We start from the raw sequence: 6,000 nt of genomic DNA, 5'->3' as shown, positions 1-6,000 counted from the left end.
CCAAATCTGCCCACTTCATTCCAGTCAGGAGTAACTATTCTGTGGACAAGTTGGCGCAGGTGTATGTAGACGAGATAGTGAGGCTGCATGGAGTTCCAGTGTCGATAGTATTAGATAGAGGACCGCAGTTCACCTCCAGGTTTTGGCGGAGTCTGCAAGCTGCTATGGGTACAAGATTGGATTTCAGCACTGCTTTCCATCCACAGACAGACGGTCAGTCAGAGAGGACCATCCAGACCATAGAAGATATGCTGAGAATGTATGTGTTAGACTTTGGCGGTTCTTGGAGGCAGCATCTATCTCTGGTGGAGTTTGTCTACAACAACAGCCATCATGCTAGCATAGGGATGGCTCCTTATAAAGCTCTGTATGGGAGGAAGTGCAGAACACCTGTTTGCTGGGAAGAGGTAGGAGAGAAGGCTCTTGCAGGGCCAGAGTTAGTTGAGATTACCAGCAAGTTAGTGCCTATCATCAGAGAGAGGATCAGAACAGCTGTGAGCAGACAGAAAAGCTATGCAGACGTCCGTAGGAAGCATATAGAGTTCCAGGAGGGGGATATGGTATTGTTAAAGGTGTCTCCAATGAAGGGAGTGGTTCGCTTTGGAAAGAAGGGTAAACTGGCCCCACGGTACATTGGTCCCTTTGAGATTTTGCAAAGGATCGGAAATGTGTCGTATAAGCTGGATTTACCTACCTCTATGGAAAGAATTCACCCGGTATTCCATGTTTCTCTGTTGAGGAAGTTTGTGTCAGATCCAGAGAAGGTTCTTAGTGAACCTGAGGTGGAAATCTTAAGTGATCTCACCTATGTAGAGCAGCCAGTGCGGATCTTAGACACCCAGATTAGAAAGCTGAGAAACAAGGAGATACCAATGGTGAAAGTCCTATGGAACCACCACAATCTCGAAGAGTGCACCTGGGAGACACGGGAGTCTATGCTCCAACAGTACCCATATCTGTTTTAAGGTTAGGTTTTCCCCTTGTCTATGTGTTTTATGTTGTGTTTGAGGAACATTCGAGGACGAATGTTCTTAAGGGGGGGAGAATGTAATACCCGGCTCGAGTCTGGCCTCGAAATTCCTGTAGTTCGGTGGAATCTCGAGTGTCGGAACCCTCGAGAAGGGTAAGACATATATTTTCATGTGTATTTTAAGAGTTTAAGAGTTTTGAATGTTTTCAAGTGTGAAAGGAAATGAGTTTGGAAAGAAAAGCAATAAGGGAGAAATGCAAAGGTTCGGCCGCCGAAGGTCACTTTCAGCCGCCGAACATTGCATGGTTTCGGATTCACGTTCGGCTGCCGAAGGTGGTCTGGCCAGCCACCTATAAAAGGGCCAAAGGTCGGTGGAAGGAGGATATTTCTCCTCCACTTGCAGCCAGAGGTGAGCCAAAAACCTTCTCACGTTGACTTTGATTATTTTCATGTTTTTCACCAAATCCTTCAAAGTGTTTAAGAGTTTTGTTGTTATTTTGAAGATTTGAGCCAAATAACCAAGGTTTGAAGCTTGGAGCTTTGAGAGAGGATTTCTCCATATCTCCACGTTAGGATCACTCATCCTCAAGTTCTTCAGGAGGTGAAGAAAATTTTTATGTTTTTACAGAATATATATGATCATGTATGGGATGTCACAGGTTCACAGTCAGGATAGCAGGCTTACTATGGGTCCCGGCGACCTTAAGTCGATCTGGATCCTAGTGCCGGTGGCAGTTCGGTTTCCGGGCTGGTACAATAACGGCTGTTATCGACAGTGATATAATGGTAACGGTCATTACTTTATCCCAATACAAAATTTAGAATTTCAAAGAATATTTTCAAAAGTCAGCTATTCATTGACTACTTTTTTCTTCTTTTTTCTTTCAGCAAGCAGCACAACAGAAACTCATTTTAAAATTAAGTTTTCTAACTTTTTCTTCCTTTTTTCTCAAATATATCAAGTTTCCCTAAATATTTCTCATTTACAAACTTAAATCTACCATTAACTACTTCATTTCAAGGCAATTTCTTCTAAAAGGTGAGTTAATATTTCTGTGTATTTTTACTTTCAGAGTTGCTGTATTTTTTTAAAAAAATTTTATAGATTAAATTTGTAGTTTTGAGTTAAAAATATTTGAGCTATTAATTTGTCCAATCTATAAAAATTATATAGTTTTTGTTAGTTTAGACTATTTTTTAAAAATTATTATGAAATTAAATTAATTTTAGTTGCTGTATTTTTTTGTTTCATTTTTATGGATTAAAGTGTTAGCTTTGAGTTAAATTAATAGTGTATTTTTATTTTCAAAATTCAGAGGTATCAGTGCTGCTGTATTTTTTATTTTTAAAATTTTGTAGATTAAATTTATAGTTTTGAGTTAAAAATATACTTTGAGGCTATTAATTTGTCCAATCTATAAAAATTGTATGGTTTTTGTTAGTTTAGACTATTTTTCAGAAATTATTATGAAATTAAATTATTTTTAGTTGCTATATTTTTTTTTTGTTTAATTTTTGTGGATTAAAGTGTTAGTTTTGAGTTAGATTAATAGTGGTAGATTAAGACTTGTAGTTTAACAATTAAAAATTCCATATCTATATAATTTGTGTTAAATAGAAATTAATGTATGGAGTTAAAATTAAAATATTAGTTATGAAAAAAAGTATTTACCTTCCATATATTTGACATTTGATATCTTTTAATTTTTAAGAATAGTTATTAAATATTTGCATTGAAAATGTCTCGTGGAAGTGGTTCTGGTTCTACTCAAGGGGTGGTAAACTAAGTGATGATATTGGGTGGAAGTTTGCAACACCTACAGGAAAAAAAGGAGAAATGATTTGTAATTTCTGTGGGAGAAAAGTCACAGGTGGAAGGGGTGGTAAACTAAGTGATGATATTGGGTGAAAGTTTGCAACACCTACAGGGAAAAAATGAGAAATGATTTGTAATTTCTGTGGGAGAAAAGTCACAGATGAAATAATAAGATTAAAGTTGCACTTAGCTAACATATCTAGTCAAATTGCAGGTTGTAAGAAAGTTTCTTCCCAAAATAAGAAAGATATGACCGGTGTCCTAAAAGAATACCAATTAGCTAAAAAGAGAAAGAGAAAAGAGAAGAGAATTAGAAGAAGAAATTATGAATATAAATAGAATAAAAAATAATGATGAAGAGGAGGAGGAGGACATCGAAAGGGAAATGGCGAGACGAGCAAGCATGAGACAGTTGGAAGAAGATGAATTTAGAAGGAGAATTGGATCTAGATTTGATGTTGGTGGTAGTAGCGGACAAGTGTTGGGTCGTTTTGCTACTACATGTAAGAGAGGTAGAGAAGCACAAAGATATGCAGAAGTATCTACACCAGCATTTCGGTTGGCTGCCATAAAAGTTGAGATAGAGAGAAGCAGAGCTCAACAAAAGCAGCCAAAGTTAAAATCTAGATGGCTGAAGACATAGAAGGAGAAAATGTTGAAAGCATTTGGAAATTTTTTTATACATAATAGGCTTCCCTTTAGTATTCTTGAGTCACTCTGGACAAAGCCACTTTTAAGAACAGCAGCAGAAATCGAACCTAATGTATCTCCCCTAAGTGCTTATCAAATTGCAGAAGTTTATCTGAAAAATGAGTACAATGAGATGAAAAAAATATATAGCCTCATTTGATGGGATATGGAAGGAGAGGGAATTTACTATAATGTGTGATGGTTGGAGTGTGCCAACACGTAGGAGTATAGTAAATTTTCTTGTATACTCAAACAAAGGCACGGTGTTTCACAAGTCTATTGAAGCATCCAATGTGGAATATAAAGATGGAGAATACTATTTTAAAATTATGAAAGAAGTAGTTGAAAAAATAGGCCCTCAAAAAGTTGTCTAAGTGGTAACGGACAATGAAGGTGCCATTAAATTAGGAGGGAAGAAACTGATGGAGAAATTTCCTAATCTATATTGGACTGCTTGTAGCACTCATTGTATTGATTTGATTTTAGAAGATATTGGAAAGAAGAAGAGTGAAAAAAATAATTGACTAACCCAAGGTAATTACCAAATTTATTTATAATCATAATTGGGTGGTCAATTATATGAAGAAATTCATTGACAATAGAGATATTATTCGACCTGACATCACTAGATTTGCTACAAACTTCATTGCTTTAGAGTCTATTGTTCGTTATAGGGTGGGGCTAAGGAATATATTCGAATCGGAGCAATGGATGACGAGTAAATATGGACAAGCAACAAGTGGTCCAGCGCATGAAGCTAAGAAAATTGTGCTTGGCTTAGGCAGCAAATGAAGAAACTTTTGGGAGAGGGCACAACAAATAATTAAAGTTCAAGAACCTCTCCCAACGATTTTAAGATTGGTTGATGGGGATGACAAGCCAACAATGGGATTTATATACGAGGCAATAAAACGAGCAAAGTCGGCTATTCAAAAAAATTCCAAAAGCTATTTGAAATATTGGAGAATAATCGATCATAGATGGAATTTTCAATTGCATCATGACTTACATGCCGTTGGTAAGAATGGTATTATAATTTGATAGTTTAGAAAATTAAATTATTAAATTAAGAGATAACTTATTATCTATCTTCATATTTTATTTTGCAGGGTATTTTCTAAATCCTCAATATCAATATGGCTCACATGATGTTGGAAATAATAATGAAATCATGTTGAGTTTCAAAAATGTGATTCAACGTCTAAAGGAGGATTTAGTAAATCAAGGAAAAGCATTAAATCAAGTAAGTAACAAGATAATTCTCAAGTGTTACTATGTTACTGTAGTTGAAGGCTTGAAGCTTGAACTGTTGTTTTTGAACTTAAAGTTAACTTATTGGAATTTGGAACATGTAGGCCTCCTTTTTCGGGACAAAATAGAGAGTTTTGGAACAGTTTTGGCGCAAAAGGCAATTAAGTTCACTAATCCAGGTACTAAGTTTATAAAATAAGTATAAATGATTTTTGTTCATTTATTTTTATACAACTAAGATTATTAAAATAATAAAAATTTAAAAACATTTTGCAGTTGAGTGGTGGAATAATTAGGGAGAAAGTGCTCCTGAGTTGAGAAAAATACTGAGCCAAACAACTTTGGCTTCAAACTGCAAGAGAAATTGGAGCACATTTTCTCTCATTCACACAAAGACAAGAAATAGATTGAAGTAATAAAAATTACATGCACTTGTCTTTGTGCACAACAACCTGAGGCTGAAAATTAGAAATGTGACAAGAAAAGGCCAACAGGAGTTAGTTAAGAGATCCAATTAATTTGGATTATATTTTGAAAGAAGATGATCCGTTAAACTCTTGGTTGGAGGAAAAGAAATCTCCATTGCTTGATAGGCAACCAAATCCATGGTTGGATGATGAAGACAGTCTGAATCTGCTACTCAAACTCAAGGACAACAAGGTGGTGCTGGTGATAATAATTCTTTTATTTTATCCAGCTCTAATAGTGATGATGATGATGGTGGTGGTGATCAAGGTAGAGAAGGAATCACAGTTGAAGGAGGTGGTAGTCATAGTTCACGAAATCCACCTAGTCAAAGACAAAGTGGAATTAGAATTGCTTCTGAACCATCTCCGATGCGTACCTATCAAAGATCACGATCTGGTGGTACTGAAACATCCTAAGCAAGGGGTAAGGGTGTTGCATATGAGGAGGAGGGGTTATTTGATTTATTAAATTATAGATACGACTTTGGCACTATAATCTAAATATTATGTATAGTGGTGGACCTGGTAGCTCATCATCTGAAGATACTTTATCAAATTATGGATTCTATGGCCAATTTAGAGGGGTGTCATATCCAATAAATTATCCTCCTACATATTCATATTACCCCTTATCAGGAGCAGAGTCAATTTCATCGTACCCACTGCCAACTTACGGTGATTCTAATGATATTATGGGTGGTGGTTCTTTATTCAGTTTTAATCCACAACAATACTATCAATATCAGCAACATCACCTTAATGATCAATGATCAAAGCTCAGAAAGCCAAAGTCAAATACCAACAAG

This window comes from Manihot esculenta, chromosome 1 (genome assembly GCF_001659605.2).
Source record: "Manihot esculenta cultivar AM560-2 chromosome 1, M.esculenta_v8, whole genome shotgun sequence".
In the NCBI taxonomy this organism is placed as follows: domain Eukaryota; kingdom Viridiplantae; phylum Streptophyta; class Magnoliopsida; order Malpighiales; family Euphorbiaceae; genus Manihot; species Manihot esculenta.
The sequence above is the reverse complement of the archived record's forward strand: the minus strand, read 5'-3'. Positions refer to the sequence as shown.